The sequence below is a fragment of the Eptesicus fuscus genome, chromosome 13 (assembly GCF_027574615.1).
Source record: "Eptesicus fuscus isolate TK198812 chromosome 13, DD_ASM_mEF_20220401, whole genome shotgun sequence".
NCBI classification, from domain to species: Eukaryota; Metazoa; Chordata; class Mammalia; order Chiroptera; family Vespertilionidae; genus Eptesicus; species Eptesicus fuscus.
Window position 1 is genome coordinate 60,025,314 of NC_072485.1, and position 17,207 is coordinate 60,042,520.

At 42.7% G+C, this 17,207-nt stretch overlaps 1 protein-coding gene and 1 pseudogene across 8 annotated transcripts in view; one reads left to right on the plus strand and one right to left on the minus strand.

Annotated features, from left to right (window-relative positions):
• Nucleotides 1-17,207, minus strand: part of CCDC34 (coiled-coil domain containing 34) — a 92,605-nt gene that overhangs the window by 21,238 nt on the left and 54,160 nt on the right. For 2 of the 8 annotated variants that reach the window (XM_054724580.1, XM_054724579.1), the window contains one exon: nucleotides 7,299-7,351. The exons of 2 other annotated variants lie outside the window; for them this stretch is intronic. The gene's annotated coding sequence lies outside the window, so the exon portion shown is untranslated. Of the gene's footprint in view, nucleotides 1-7,293; nucleotides 7,352-13,391; nucleotides 13,734-17,207 lie in introns of those variants that run through there. 4 more of the 8 variants (XM_054724582.1, XM_054724586.1, XM_054724578.1 and 1 more) reach the window with 4 other exon arrangements.
• Nucleotides 4,898-12,750, plus strand: LOC103292781 (60S ribosomal protein L23a-like; annotated as a pseudogene).

Below are 17,207 nucleotides of genomic sequence, written 5' to 3' on the forward strand. Positions count from 1 at the left end.
GGGTTCCTTGAGGACCTGTCACGTGCAAGTGTTCATCAAGACTCTCCTTGCACCACACTTAGTGATATCCCATTGGCCAAAGCAAGTCACTGGCCAAGCCCAAAATCAAGGTCGGGGGTATGTGGACAACACAAAAGCCAGAATACCAGGAGGTATGATTCACTGTAAGAACAAGAAGTAGAAAAGAAAAACAGAATTTTGCAGATGACAATGTTTCTGCAGAGTTTGATCATTTGCTCCCAAGGAACCTGTTTCCTTCTCCAGATTCCACCAGGCCACTGGAGGTCATTGCTCTGGCTGGAGCAGATCAACCTCTTGAAATCATTAAGTATTTCCTTCCCAGAAATATACTCATGACATAGATGGCAATTTTATCATTTAGGAGTTCTCTGGCATTTATCACACATGAAACATGTTGCCACCATTCATCGGCTTCACTGCAATAATCCAATGAATAATGAAGGAGGCTGTATTGTCTGAAGGGCTAAAAGAAGAATGAAAGGAATAGATTTTAATTTTGTCTTTGAAAGGCTGCAGTAACCAATATTTACTGAGGGCCTGCAGTGTGCTCAAATGTGGGCTGGGCAAATAGACTGTGAAAACAGAAAAAGTATAATGAAAACTTCAGTACACCAAAATATAAGTAGGAGTCTTAATTTTTTGACTTTACCTACTAATAACAATAATAGCAAGTATTAGGAGGATTACTGCTATTATTGCTACTATTTTACTTTTTAAAAAATCACTGCACTCTGTATTTTACATGCATTAGCTCATTTAATCCTTACATGCAATGCTATAAGGAAGATACTAGCATCCCCATTGTATAGATGAGAAAACCAGGGCTTAGAGAGGTTAATCAGCTTTCCAAGGTCACTTGAAAATTGGAGGCAAAGGCAGGGTCCAAATCTGTGTACTCATTTATCCAGCCACCAAATATTTATTGAAAGCTTTCTATGTGCCAGACTTTGAATCTTTATTCTATAATTTTTACCCATTATATGTTCAATGGTAGCTTTTCAATGATAGGCCCAGAGGAGTTCAAAAGAAAATGAATTAATAGATGTTGGAAGTGGAGGGAATGCAATGAAATGAGTTTCTGCCCTTACTCATGAGTTGAATCTCTGGGACCCAACACCATAATGCACTCCCCTCACACACACCCCATGAAAGACTGCATGTCATTTATACTCTTCCTTGGAAGCTCAATGCATCGAACTCCCTGATCGGGGGCTGCTGCCCTGCTATCCCTCCTGGTCAGGTGAGTAGGTCCTGCCATAACACTGAGATGCTCTTGCTTCACTAACATGATCTCTTTTATCTTTCCTCATCGTTTTCACCACTGACTTGCACACCTCAAGTACAGTTGATGACTAAAAGCCAAGTCTTGGAGACAAAGAATGAGAGAAATGTGCAACCCTGGATTCCATATTCTTGCTTCAACAGTGCAACTTTGGCAATAAGAACCCTTTCCAGGATGCTGAAACTACAAGTACTTCCAAAACAATGGAAAATTTTATGACATTCTCTGGTCTTTATTATGGAGACATGAGAGAAGAATCAGTTGTCTTGAATATATTCTGAGGGGGAAATTCTGGTTAGTGTTGAGTATACATTTGCAGTAAAATGAACCAGCCCGAAGGTTCCCCGCACATTCTGATTAAATAAAATGTTTCTGTGTAGAGCACACATTTGGCCCTTGGAGTCATGTCTGGATGAAAAGCAGGCCTTCTTCATAAGAAACAACTTGCGAAAAATACGAGGCTGGAAAAAGGCAAGTAGAAGAGACAATAAAGCATAATAGGAATTCAGAGAAGACTTGGGCTAGCTGGGTGGCCTGCCCTAATAACCACCATTGGGAGCTGGAGAGCTGCCTGGGTGTGGAAAGTGAGGACCAAGATGAATAATTGAATGAAAAAAAAAAAAAAGAAAAAAAAAACACAGGGGAAGAGTATTAAGTTGCATCTTCTCCACATGGGATCTTGAGGAGAAGGGAAGCGTTTTCAAGAAGGTGGCGTCAGTGGCTGCCTTTCTGGTTTCACTGAAGAAGGCAAACAGCCCCTTCTTCCTAAGAAAATGTTCTGGCAGCCCCACTGCAGTGACTATAATGTCCACCAATAAGCTACTCCTTGAAAGTCAGGAATTTAAAGACCAATTAGCTTAGAATGAAAAAAATTGTTACCATGGGGGGAGAATAAGGCATTACCAACCATAAGCTCCTTAAACCAAATGGATCTGATTTTTTTTTTTTTTACACGTAGAAGGGCTTTTTCTGGGTGATTGAGCAATGAGTGATGGACCCTTCTTTCTTATATTTATTTTCTGAACTTTATAGGTTATTGTAATCACCAATAGTATATTAGGAGTCGAGGAAATATCTCCAATGGGACAGAGATAAGGTGCCATGAGGAAATAGTACTGAGAATAGGGAAGCTTTGGTACACGTCAGGAGACCTAGAGAGGAAGTCTGGCCATAATGGGGACAGTGTGAAGTCATACCTGAGGACAGAGAAGTGGGAAAAGGAAAAGGAAAAAAAAATTTTTAATTTTATCCATTTCACATTTTTTCCTAAAAATATGCTTCATAGAAAAACAGTACCAGTACCATTCAAAAGAAAGCAAGCAGAAACTTAGAAAATAAGATGCAAACATACTTTTAAGCCCTTTGAGTGATAAAATAGGAGGGGCTTAATTCTCCCAGTCCCCAAAAGATTGCATGCCCTCTATTACCTATAGGACATTTTTCAATCCATAATTCTGTGGGAAAGGGAGTTTCTGTAATAGAAAGCACTGATTCTTAGAAAAGGAATGTAAGAAGAGTCTTGGTATACATGTATGCTTTTCATTATAAATGTGAAAACCACACACTTCAAAATAGAGAAGAAAATTTGCCTGTAATATAATTTCGCATTGTGCTTTCACCATATACTATATATCACATAGCAGAAGCATTATTCTGTGCCCTACAGTCTTCAAAATGATCATTTCAATGGCCACCTACTATTATGTATCATAATTTGTGTTTCTTTTCAAATATGTTGCATATATGAAGCTGGCAATACATCCAATTGGAAATGTCATCTAAACAACTATAGAAAAAATGTGTTTCTTGGTTGAACTATTGCCCTCTTTGCTTTATGTTTAAAACAAAGACCTACTTTTTTTCATGGGCTCATTAAGTTATCAATGCCTGAAGAAAATTCTCTCTTGGGGCATTCAACATATTTGCTGGTGAATTGCATGAGGGCTTAAGTAGCCTACTTATCAATTCTAAGTGGCCTAAGAGATGGAAGGCATACCCACTATGGTAAATAAGAGATTCTGAATCCAAAAAGAATTTGATAGGCTAGAAAAAGAATGGGCTGAATCAAATAAGATGGCATTTCACAGGGTAAAAATTTTAAAAACTGGGTGTTTTTTTTTTTATTTAAGTTGGGTATGTTTTAACTAGAGAAAATAAGCCTTAGAAAGGACCAAAAAAAAAAAAAAATGCTCTTCAAATATCTGGGGGATGAAAGGGATCTTCATTATAAAAAGGGAAGTCCTAAGAGAATGGTAATAAACGGTAACCATGGCTACAAGGTTCAGAAGAAGCAACCCACTGCCATTTGTTCATGTATTCCATAAATATTTATTGAGCACAAGCACTGTGCTCGGTGCTGAGGACACTGAATCATGACCCCCACCCCCAGGGTGGTCACATGGTAGCCAGCCAGACAGGCTGCCACAAACAATCAAATAAACTAATAAATGATTACAAATTGTGTGCTATAAAGGAAGCAATAAAAGAGCCTGAGATAAACATTAGTAAGAGGGACCCACTGTCAACAGATGGCCAGGAAAAACCTTCTCTGTAAGTGACACCTCAACAGAGACCTAAAGAATGAGAAGGAGTCATGGAAAGAGTGGTCCAGGCAACCTCTCTGAGACCAAATAGAGTTTGTGTGTTGGAAGAAATGAAAGAAGGCAAGTGGCACTCCAGCACAGTACGGTGAGCAGGAGACGGTGAGAGAGAAGGTTGGAGACACAGGCAGGAAGCGAGGTTTTGGGGGCATCGTAAGGAGAGTGGATGTTAACCAAAAAGCTATGAGAAGCTGCTGAAGAGGCTTAAGCAGGGACTGACTTGGTTGATTTTTTGCTTTTATTTTTTTTTAAATATATTTGCTTTATTCATTTCAGAGAGGAAGGGAGAGGGAAAGAGAGATAGAAACATCAATGATGACAGAGAATCATTGATCAGCCTCCTCCTGCACACCCCACACTGGGAATACAGCCTGCAACCCAGACATGTGCCCTGACTGGGAACCATGACCTCCTGGTTCATAGGTTGATGCTCAACCACTGCGCCACATCGGCCGGGCTGATTTTTTATTTTTAAAAGAGCACTCTGGCTGTAGTGTGAGGAACAGGTTAGAGAGGGGCTGAGAGGGAAGCAGAGAGAGCAGGGAGGAGGCTATTGCAGTGGTCCTGGTCAGAGGAGATGGTGGTTGGGACCAGAGTGGAGGTCATAGAGACAGAGAGAAGTGGGCAAAGCGGGGACAGAATCCCAGGAGAGAGTATGGTCAAGTCCCTAGAAGGGTTCAGATCTGGGACAACCACGCCTCCATAGGCCATAGGAGGGATTCAGATCTCCTTAAGCCCCTACCAGCTCTGCGACTCTCCAAGAGACAGAGAAAAGATTCTAAAAGGGACATCGGCATGTGAACAAAGCCCCTTGGGGGTCCCAGACATGGTTCCCCCTGGTTTACATGCAACAGGCCCTGTTTTTCTGAAACTCTTAGCAATGAAAGACACTAGGTTGGGCCAAATTCCTCCAAAGAGTTAATTACTGGCCTGTCCCCTGGAGGATCAGAATAAAACAGGAGCATGTGGAAGGCATCAAGCTTATAATGCGAACATGAGCAGCACTAATGGGAACACTCCATTGCCAGGCACCGTCCCCATAATTCTACAAATTAGCCAGAGCCTCTGGAATCCCAGGTCTGCAGCTGCGGCACAGATGTGCGCTGAGCACTGGGATGGGAGCAGGGAACGGAGGCTGGAGTATAAAGAGATTTATCCAAATCAAACTGGGACTCTTGGTATTTAAGGAAATCACCACCACTCCTGTCTCCAAAGTGTAACCGGAAAGATCTTTTCAAAATGCAAACGCGATCATATCCTCATTCTCATCCCCAACCTTAAGCCCTGCTTAACATTGCTTTTAGGATGAAGCCCAAAATCCCTAGCACGGTCTGTAAGTCAGGGGAGCATGTGCCCTGGTTTGCCCAAAACAGTTGGAGTTGATGCCCGTTTGGGTTGCTATTGATGGCCCCTCATTTGACTCTCACAAGTGTTTTGGTTTGGACGATGAATTATGTGGTCTTTCCATGGCCGGTGTCTCTGTCCCCATTTCCTGCCTCACTTCCAGCAGCAGCCACACTGGTCTTCTTTCTGTTCCTCCAACTCTCTGTCATCCCTCCTGCTCCAGGGGCTTCCCAGGAGCTGTCTTCTCCAGCCAGAAGGCTCCACAGTCCCCTCCCCTTCACCAAACCATGGCTACAGCTCCTTCAGTCCTCCCTGACCAGCAGAGTTCTCCCTCAGACTGTCTCCTAGCCCCATCATGTTCCTCTCCTCCATGGCACTTACCATAATGGGTTTTGTTTTGCTCTGTTTATTTTTATTTGGGTGATTAATGTTCAACCATCTCTCCCATGTGAATGCAGGCAGTGACCATGTCTCCTTTGCCCTTGAAAAGCAAATGCCAAGCACATTTTGACTGACTGAATGAATGAATGAATGAATGAATTTATTTTTGAATAAATAAATAAGTTAATGAACAAATAACTGATTACTTATTGGCCACTCCTGCCAAAAAATAAAACAGACAAAAACTATGTATTAATACACTAGGGAAATAGTAAACAGTGACCTGATTGGGATCTTTGTGGTATGTTTATTGCGGTGCACAGGTGTGTGGGTCTGTATTCTAAACAGGTACTGAATTCCACAAAGGTCACCTCTTCAAGCTGGACCCTTGTCCCAAAGACACAGCAACAATTTAGTGAGTTTCTAAAACTCCTATCTGGAACTTGCTTGAAAAGTCTTAATATAATCCATTTGACCTCCTCAATAATAGCAAGACTACAATTTCAGAAGGGAGGTTTTGATTTCTGGAAAAGCCAACTGATATTTTGTACCAAGTCTTATGAATGAGCCTGCTGAACAAGCCAGACGAGGGGTGTTTAGGTCAAAAATCAGGTAAAACTTTACAGACCAAATCTCTCATGCGTCTCTGAAACTGTCCCTCAAAGTCATTCCAAACACTCTCTGAGCCCTGGCAGCAAACGTGGAAGAAGGAGGTAAGCCTCCAAGGGGACCATTGGAAAGATAAGCCTGGTTTGGTCATTTGAAAACATTTGTGGAAAACCAACCTCGAACAAATTCCTTGGAATAACAATCCCTCCTCCCAACTGTGTGGTGCTTTTGAGCTTGTCAGATGCTTTCCCAAAACTGATCAGAGACATCCTCTTCAACAAGGGCCCACTCTAAAGCATTCTGCTGTTTTCATTTGGAAGAACAAGGCAGATGGGGTTGAGGAGGGAGAGAAGTGGAATCTGAGCTCTTGTAGGGTCATGAGTCATAAAGGCTTTACAGAAATCTAACACCTCCCAGCACTAAGCATGACTGGAAAAATAAATACCAGCTCCCCGAGACAGCACCACAATGCGTTCCAGCCAAGTGTAGACATCTCTCAGAGCCCACCTGCTTGTGCTCCTTCACCCCAGATCTGCCGGGGCCTGCCCCAGGATTGACACACAAAACTCAGCTCTGATATTCCATGAGCACCACCAGAATGATCGCCTAGTAGCTTCTGGGTGGAACTGGAGGGAGAAACAGCATTTTTTTTAGCTGCACCTTAAATGTGCAGGAGCCAAGTGCAAGGGTGAGCTCCAGAGCCCAAAGCTTGGGATCATCTGTCCTTCTTTATGGCCCTTGAGATGTATGGGAAAGAACTGAGGATGAATATGCTTTCGAGTCCTGGTAAGCCTGTGTCTTGAGGGCTCTCCATCTTCCTGCTCTTAACCAGCTGGTGTCAAATCTAGTTTCTGTTTCAGAACTCCAATGGAATGAATGTCTAAAAATGTCTTACCTCCTTGCTAGCACTTATACATTAGCCTTCTACTTCCAGTCTAGAGTACAAGGCATTTCAGCTATTTGGAGCACCATCTCCTCTACCCTACATATGAATCAGGAGACACAAAGACCAAAGAAGCCATCTAAGCTTTACAGAAATGCACTCTTCATTGGGCCATGGCTGCACAGAAGTTCAAGGGAATGAAAAACACAGCCTCATTCTGGGTGAAGGCACCTAGAAAGACAATCAAGATGGGAGAAGTCAGAGGTCAGATCAAGATGATAGGGTATAATCCCAGAACTGGCACCAATCTGGGAAGTGCTCAAGACACACCAGGTGACTAACATGCCCTCAGATATCTAATATCGGGGCCATAGACTGAGGGGGAATTGTTTTCCTGGCTTTGGGCCTTAGCAACAAATAGAATCAGGGGTGTTGACCTCTCTAGCTTGTTAGGTTCATTGTCAACCAGTCCCTAAAAGAGGTCAGCTTCACCCCATATCTATAATAACCAGTGTGACCACAATTTAGTGTTCAAATTGAGACCCACTTGAACGTGAAAGTGGCTACTATTAACAATTTTTTCTGAGAAGCAGGTGTTAACCTGTGACTGTCCCAGGAAATCCAGGACCTGCCGCCGTTCTGGTAACAGATGCATTCTCAGTGGATGACCTCCTCCCACTCATCCCGTGTCTCCCAGAGAACCTACCAAGTAGAATGATGCCCATTTCTGAGCCAACTGAAACCAACCAGCATGTCCTCAGGCTGGCATCTGACAACATACCACAGGTCCTGAAACCACAAACCACATCACCTACCATCCCTGGACAAACAAGAAAAGTCCCAGTAATTATTAAGACAGCCACACATTTGCCTCCATGATTAAATATCCTGTGTCCTGAGTCTCAGAGAAAGCCACCGCCTCCCCATCTAGGCATCCAAACCCGGCATCTCCACACCTGCCCCACCCCTAACCTCATCTGTGTTTCAAGGGAGTGGAGCGTCATCCGTGACTATATAGATGGGAAGCATCTGTGAATAAATTAGGCTTAAGGTTTGGATGACAGATTTTCAAAGTGATGATTTAAGAAGATAATCGATGCTATGGCAGTGCTTCTCACATGAACTTTCATAAGAATCACTAAGTTCTTATTAACATGCAGATGCTGTTTCAGGAGGTCTGGGTGGGGCCAAGATGCTGCCTTCTAACAAACTCCCACATGATGCTGAGGCTGCTGACCATGGGCCCCACTTTGAGTAGAAAGAACTACAGCATTTAGTTTAAGGACTGAATGATATCTTAGATATTTTTTTAGTGCTGACATGAGGAGAAGCATGCCAATTAAATCTGTATCCAAAAGGCAGTCTGGTAGAAGGGAGGAAGAGGAGAGGAATAAAGGAGAAACTATAGGTGGATAGATTGAGAGGTAAGTAGGAGGGAGAAGAAAGAAGGGAGAAAGGAAAAAGGAGAAATAAGGGAAGAATATAAATACATTAAATTAAGGTAGGCTAGAGAAGAAGAAAATAACTGAGGGTTAAGTGGGTTCCTTGGCAGAGTGGAAAGCAGCAGCTCCATTCCCATTGCCTAGAGCCCCAGGGAGCAGTCGTTTCCATTCTGAAGCCCACAGTAATAAAAAATCTCAAATTCCTTTATTTTTACAATTGTTTGGCCAATTACTAACAGACCCATAGCACAGAGCCCTCTAGTCCAGAAACTTTCCAACTTTTTAATCATGGCTCACTTGAGAAAGACATTTTACACTATGACCCACTAAACACACAAATGCCTTACAGCATAATACCTTTAATATCAGCAAAATAATGTGTCCTACTCAATACAATGCCATACTCTAACCTACTCATCTTTCAGTTGATCAGATTGCAGTCTGATGGGAAAGACACTTGCCTAAGTGTCACAGGGCTGCCAGTGAGCAAGGCAGAGGTGGGAACCTAGGGCTTCAACCTCACTCTGTCCATTTCATGGCACTGTGCCTTGCTTGGGTTCACTTGACAATACTCCACACTCCAGAAATGGACTTAGAGGCAAGATTTGGACTATAGGTTAAGATCGGATTTTTTAAAATATCAATAGTTTCTGCCAAAACCGGTTTGGCTCAGTGGATAGAGTGTCGGCCTGCGGCTCAAGGGTCCCAGGTTTGATTCCAGTCAAGGGCATGTACCTTGGTTGCGGGCACATCCCCAGTAGGGGGTGTGCAAGAGGCAGCTGATCGATGTTTCTCTCTCATTGATGTTTCTAACTCTCTATCCCTCGCTCTTCCTCTCTGTAAAAAATCAATAAAATATATTTAAAAAATAAAAATAAAATATCAATAGTTTCTCTCTCTCCTTATTTTATGTTTCATTATCCCCAGCCCTCACTGCTTAAGTAATCATTACCTCCATGACTGTTATCTCTGAGAAGGAATGGGATAGTATAGAAAACTAGAAATCACCTTTAGGTCTCATCTCAGCTTTAGTTTCTAAACATTTAAGCCATTAAGGGAAAACACCGTTGAGCTACAAACAAATAACTGTATTTGAAGAAAGATCTCCCAACCCTCAGCCACAAGTTATGGAAAAGATGTCCCCAGGTGAGGGTGAAGTGGGGGAAGGAGAGACAAGGACGAGTGAATGCTACAGAGAGAGCCTGGTGGGCCTCAAAGGGAAGGGCCTGTGCCTTCTTTCCTGCGCAGGACCTCGAGGAGGGATTTGAATTCCAGATACCTTGGAGGGAGACAGGAATGCCTCAAGGGAGACTGGCAACCGGATGTGTCCAGGCAGGTGAATCCCTCCCAGCCTTGCCCTGTGGCCCAGAGAAGCATGTAAGACAGGGGTGGGAACGTCAGGCCTGTAGGCTGCTTAAGGCCCACAAAATCATTTTCTCTGGCCCTGCCAAGGCATTAGAGGTGAGCCAATTAAATGTTTGATCAAATACAGCAGGCTAATTTTTAAGTTGATAATTTTGCGTGGCCCGAGAAGGATGTTGTAAATATCCAAATGGCTCCTGGCCGAAAAAAAGGGTTCCCCATTCCTGATATAAGAGGTGGCAAATAACACCGACCATGGGGGCAAGGCAGATAGGAAAAGAGAATGTCACAATGATAGTTAAGGTGCCTGGAAGACTAACCAAATGGCTCTAGAGCAGTGGTTCTCAACCTTTCTAATGCCGCGACCCTTTAATACAGTTCCTCATGTTGTGGTGACCCCCAACCATAAAATTATTTTCGTTGCTACTTCATAACTGTAATTTTGCTACTGTTATGAATCGTAATTTAAATATCTGTGTTTTCCGATGGTCTTAGGCTCTACAGCAGGTTGAGAACCGCTAGCAGGGTCGCCTAAGACCATCGGAAAACACAGATATTTACATTACGATTCATAACAGTAGCAAAATTACAGTTATGAAGTAGCAACGAAAATAATTTTATGGTTGGGGGTCACCACAACATGAGGAACTGTATTAAAGGGTCGCGGCATTAGGAAGGTTGAGAACCACTGCCCTAGATGAAGGCCTCAGCGCCTTGGTACCTGGTAATCTCACTCAGAACGTAAGCCTGGCATTGAGAAAAGTGACGGATCCCACATGGCAGATTTAATATCAACCTGCCATGTAAAGAAATGGCGGACAAAAAGCTGAACTAGTGAGCACCAACTAAGAGAGTTTTATTTCTTGAATATAGAGTTGGTGAGTCAAGAGTCTTTTTTCTATTCCTGATGGCACACGGATACATTTTGTTTTATTTTTCAAGAAAGAAACACAATAAATAATCAACAATAGTTAACTTCTGAGAAGAGATTTTGACTTTCATTTTTATATTGTTTGCATATCCTAAATCTGTGAAAAATATTAGCTTCGTAATTTTTTAGTACCTCCTGTGGCTAACAGAAGCAATGGAAATTATGTATTAAAATTGTGTTAGTCTCAAGAATGCATGAAAAATTTCTAGACTATGCAAGAAACTGTTAACAGCTGTTGTGCCTAGAGTCTGGGGTAGAAAGGAGACTTACTGTTCATGTACTGCTTAAAGTATTTTACCATGTTATATATTTATTATATATTATTTTTCCTAATTAAAAAATGTGTTTGCTCCAACACTGGTGTGTTCTTTTGTATGATCTCCCATTATAACATGTCTGTACTGCCCAGATGAGCACTTATGGTCCATAGAACATATCTTTCTCCAGTAGGATGGTAATGCTGTGAGAATAAGTGCCATCTTAGCCCTCGTTGTATGAGTACAAGGTTGACATTTAATTGCTACTCATTGGTGAACTTTTTGTCATGTATTTATGTATCTATTTATGAAATTATCCTATATAATAAAAGCCTAATATGCAAATTGAACAAATGGCAGAATGACCAATGGAACAACCAGTCACTATGATGTGCACTGACCACCAGGGGGCAGATGCGCAATGCAGGAGCTGCCCCCAACCTGCAGGCCCCAGGCCAGCCAAGGAGGGTGCCAGAGGGAATCCCCCTTTCCCCCCCACCTCCCGATCACCCTGCAGGTCGCCCCACAGATAGGCCCTGATCACCAGCCAGGCCTAGGGACTCTACCCGTGCACGAAGGGCCTCTAGTTTGCTTAATGATTTGTCTTTCTCACTGAAACAACTTAGGGGGTTATTGACTGCTTTGCTTATCACTGGATCTCTGGCAATTACCTCAGGACCTGGTATATAGTAGGTGCTCAATAAACACTTCTTGAAGGATGCAAGAATAAACAGATTATAGCACAACCAGTGATTCATATTGTTTCCCTGAATGTCTCCAGTTTCATTTTGGTTTTTCCATTTAGGCTGTATAGACAAACAATTCTCCAGTGACTTTTGTTTCTTACAAGCACTAAAAGTAACAACCTCGTCTGCCGCTTGAGTCACAGGCCAGGAATTCTGTCACAGAGATGAACGTCCAGGATTTCCCTGAAGATTTAGCCCTGGTGAAAACAACAAGCTGTTTTTCCAAAACAAATAATTCCCAGCAGCAACATTTATTTCATTTACTTCGATTTGAAATCTTACAGAAGGAAGTCAAATTGCAGCTAGAGGTTCATGCAGGATGTTTTTTAGTCCAAGATTCTTGCACTTCCTAAAGTGTGCCAGATTAGTATGCTTTAAGATAGTCTGAGGAAAATTGCCCCTGCAATAAGAAACAAAGAACAGCCTTTGGAAAGCGAACAAGGAAGCCCCTGCCCCTCTCACACCTGAAGCCAACACAAAGGCTTTGAAGGCAAAGGAAGCAGGGCTGAAAGACGTCCACAGTCACACACAGAAAGAAGACCTGCACATCGCAAACCTTCTGATGGCTCGAGACACTGCAACTCTGAAGGCAGCCCAAACATCCCCCAAAGAGCGCCCCCAGGAGAAACAAGCTTTCCCACCGTGCCGTCAACGCGTTCCCCCTGACCACCGCGTCAGCCAGGAAGAAGAGAGAAGACAACCACACACTTGTTTCACTGTGTGTGTCAAGGCCAACAAGCACCAGATCAAACCGGTGGTGAAGAAGCTCTATGACATTGACATGGCCCAGGTCAACGCCCGGATCGGGCCTGATGGAGAAAAGAAAGCATACGTTCTACCTGCTCCTCACTGGGATGCTGTAGATACTGCCAATAAAATTGGGACCATCTAAATTGAGTTCAGCTAGCTAATTCTAACTATAAAATTTTTTCATTGTAAATTATCAAACAAAGAAAAAAAAAACAGAAAAGTACAAACAACACAGAAGGAAACTACAACAAATAACAAGAATGGTTAGCTCTGTGTGGTAGGATTACAAGTGGTTTTTTTTATTATCTTCTTTTAACTTTTTTGTATGTTTCAAATTTTCTAAAAGTAATAAATGTAATTAGGATAATCATAAAAAACCATTTAAGTTACTTCTTCCTGCTCTCCCATCCCCTAATAGCTCCTCCTCCTAGGTTTCCTAGTTCAGTGAAGAGCACAATTGTCCACACACCTTCCCAAGCCCAAAACCTGGGGTCCTCTTCCACAGCCAATGGAGCATACTCACTCTTGTAGCTACTTGTGTAGTACTCTCAGCTCGAACTGCCTTAACCAAATACCATACACTGGGTGGCTTAAACAACAGACATTTATTTCTCATTGTTCTTGAGGCTCAGAAGTCCAAGAACAAGATGCCAGCAGATTCGGTTCCTGGTGAGAACTCGCTTCCTGGCTTGCAGGCGGCCGCCTTCTCATTGCATCTTCACTTGGTCTCTCTTCCTCTTCTTAGAAGGACAATAATCCCATCGTGGGAGCCCCACCGGATTACCACCCAAAGAACCCACCTCCTAACGCCATCACATTAGGAGTTAGGGCTTCAACATATAAATTATGCAGGGGTCGGGCACACTGCTTAACAAATCATCCCAAAACTTAGTGCCGCAAACATTTATTATTAACTCTCTTGGTTCTGTGGGTTGACTTGGATCAGCCGAGTGGTTCTCATCTGGGGTCTCTCATGCAGTCATGTGTCAGCTGGACATCCAAGATGGTCCCCTCACATGCTGACAGCTGATGACAGTTATCAGCTGGGAGCTCAGCTGGAGCTGTCAACGGAAGGGCTTACACGTAGCTTCTCCATGTGACCTGAGCTTCTCGAAGCATGAGCTTCTGCAAGACAGAGTGACCCAAGCGCAACCATTCCCAAAGGCCCAGGTGACAGGTAAGTGACCCCTCTATTGCTTGTACAGTGGTAATTAGACCGAGAGTCCTGATGAAATTAAGCTTCTATCTTTTGGTAAGAATATTTCCTAGGTGATATTGTATAATTTCAGTGGAAGGGACATAATGTCTGGTTGGTTGTCTTTTTATGATAATGGCCTATTGATAATCAAATGCCTAGCTAAAGCAATTCATCAGGAGTTCAAATGTGCATATTTTCCCCAAAGATCATTCTGGCTATAGCACAAGTTAACTTAAGAAGAAATAAATGTAAAATTACATGCAGCCTCATGAGAATGGCTATCAAACCAAGTCATAATGATTTATAGGGTACCTCATTCTGATTTGGTCATTTTAATAGTCTATAAAAATAAATACATTCAAAGGGAAATGAAAAACAAGGAATACATTGTTTTTGGCATACTCTTTTACTGATATAGCTCGATTATTTTAAAACTATTTCTATTAAAACTTTTTTAAATTAAGCATCAACTCTAAAGGGTAACAAAAAAAAAAAATTGTTTTACCCACCAACCAGGATGGATAACTACTATCTTAAAATAAACACTTAATTTCCTCAAACGCTTCCTTTTTCTTTCCTTTCTCTTTTTTCCTTCTCTTTTCTTTCTCTACACCCTACTTCCCTACCCACCTCAATCTCTCTCACACATTTTTTTTAGGTAAAAAAAATATCTTGAGCTTCTTTTAAAAATATATTTTTGCTGATTTCAGAGAGGAAGGGAAAAGAAGAGAGAGAGAGAAACGTCAATGATGAGAATCATTGATTGGCTGCCTCCTGCACACCCCCTCTTGGGGATTGAACCCACAACCTGAGCATGTGCCCTTGACCAGAATCAAACCTGGGGCTCTTCAGTCCACAGTCAGTTGCTCTATCCACTGAGGCAGACCGCCTAGGGCAATCTTGAGCTTTTTAAATAATAAAGGCAGAAAAATAAAAATGTAACAAGATTACAAACACTGTGATAAAAGCTTTTATCCAGAAGGTTCCAGCACTAAGGAGCATGTATCCCACTGTCATAGCCATGGTCAGATTCCTTAACCAGAAGGTCAGATTACATTTCAGCAATAAACCCAATCCAATCTGCACCACCTGAGAGGAGGCAGAGCCGCAGAGAGCAGAGAACATGGGCTTTGGAGTCTGATAAACCTCGACTGGATTCCCAGCTCCACCACACACATTGTCGTCACTGTTGCAGCTCCAAGTGGAGTGCTGCTTCTCAAGCTTTAACGGGCCTGCCAACCACTTTGTGAGCATGCGGAATCTGATCAGGAGGGCCTGGGATTCTGCATTTCTGACAAGCTCTCAAGTGATACCTACGCTGCTAGACTATGGGCCACACTGAGGGGGCGGGGGGCTCTAGAATCCACAGGAGCCACTGTCTCTGCCCTGGAAGGAAGTCAAACCTTTGTAAGTTTTTCCGACGTGGAAACAGTATTCTTCCTATCGGGTCGTGAGCATATCAAGTGACTTCGTCACTGCCTTAATGGTCCCTATTAGTTGAAAATGTTTCCCAAGTAACTTCGTAATAAACGGTATCACTTACTCCTGGACCACAGGGTATTTAGGGTAACTTACTCCAAGTATCGCTGCATGTGAAAGGAGAGACCCAGCATGGCCCTATGCAAAGGGAAGACAGAAAGAGGGTTTGGAAGCCCACCAATGAGCAATACTCTGGTCTCTGTCCAAGCGAAGCCAAGATTTTACCACAGAGCTGAAATCTGGGTGGCCCTTTGGGTTTCCAGTCTGCACCAGAGGCACACACACATGAAAATGACATTATAATAATTAGGCTCCACAGCATGCTTTCAAAGGAGGCATTATTAGACCCATGTTATAGGGGGAGAAACGACAGCCACAGGGAAGTTCTTTTTCCCACCCAAGGCCACCCAAAGTGTCCGGGATGAAGACGAGGTCAAGAACAAAACCCATGGATAGTCTGTCCTCAGCATAAGCCATGAGGCATTTTCTATGAGGGATGTTTATGCTCTAGCTGAAAGGGCTCTATGACAAGCGAAGGGTAGAGAAGCACAAAAGAGCTCTAGATAAAATATCTTGTTATTTGTTATAATCTGTTAGGATCTTGCATGTACTCACTGCCACAAGTGTTTTTCACAATCATCATTTCTTGAATGTCTTTTCTTACTATGCCTGTGTGACTTGGACATGTTATTTAACCCCTCCTCTGTGTCTTTGTGTCCTCACCTGTAAAAACTGGGATAATAAAAATTGGGACAATAATTCCCTCACCTGTGAAAAATTGCCATCCTCACCAAGAATGAAGTGAGTTACTGCCTATAAGGGACTTGAGCAGAGCATGGCCTGTGGCATTATATAGGTGTTAGTTATTCCTACCCAGGCACACACTGTATTTCCTCAATCAGAAGGCGAGCTAGCCCTTAGCAGGAGCTAGGGGCCTCGCTGCTCTTCTGTTCTTCGTGGTGCTGAACCTACCGCACGCTTCAAACAACGATTTTCTGTCTGAGTCCCAAAGGCCAAGGTCTGTGTGACCCAGTTCCCTTCCCAAGCTTCATCCCGTGCTGCATCCTCTAACTTTCCCAGAATACTTACCATTATGTACATGAGATTCCCAGTTTCTAAGAACATATTTCAAGTTATCAGGATTTCCTCCTATTTTATAACATCATCTCATTTAAACTTTATAACAATGCTATGAGGAAGGCAAAATCTTAACCTGTCCATTTTATGGATGGCAAAACTGAGACCCTCTGAAATAATTCCCTCAAGGTCATACTGATTAATAGTAATAACAATAGTTACCACTACCAACATTTTTAAAGATTTAATATTAGCTTAAACACATGAGATCGCTGATATTCTCTCAACCTACAGAAGATAAAGAACTTCTACTGTTCAACCAATATATATTGTGTCATTTAATCCTCATGTCAACTCTATCGGATGAGAATAAATTCTCTTTATCAGTAAGGGGAATGAAAACTTAAAGGCCAATTACCCAAGGTCAAACAGTGGAGCCAGAATTCAATCCCAGGCCAGTCTGACTCCATCACCCACACTAGTAACTCTGCCATTATCACCTGTCTTGTGCATGGCTCAGAAAGGGTGGGACTTGTGCTGCTACCCAGATCTCGGACTACTGAGGCAATGCTTTTTTTGTATTATAAATGTAGCATATTTACACTCCCTCTTCACAACAGCCACCTAACAGAGAAAAGATCATCCCCATATTATATATTCAAGATAAAAAAGCTTGGCTCAAAAAGTTTTCCTGGCTCGGACAAAGTCACACAGCTACTAAATCTTGACGTTTAGACTCAAACCAGGGCTGTGCAACTTCCAAGCGTGGGCTCTTCACCATCACATCAGCGGTTCTCAATGACCTGGGGACCAGTTCCCAAGTCCAGGTGACCCTGCAGACCAAT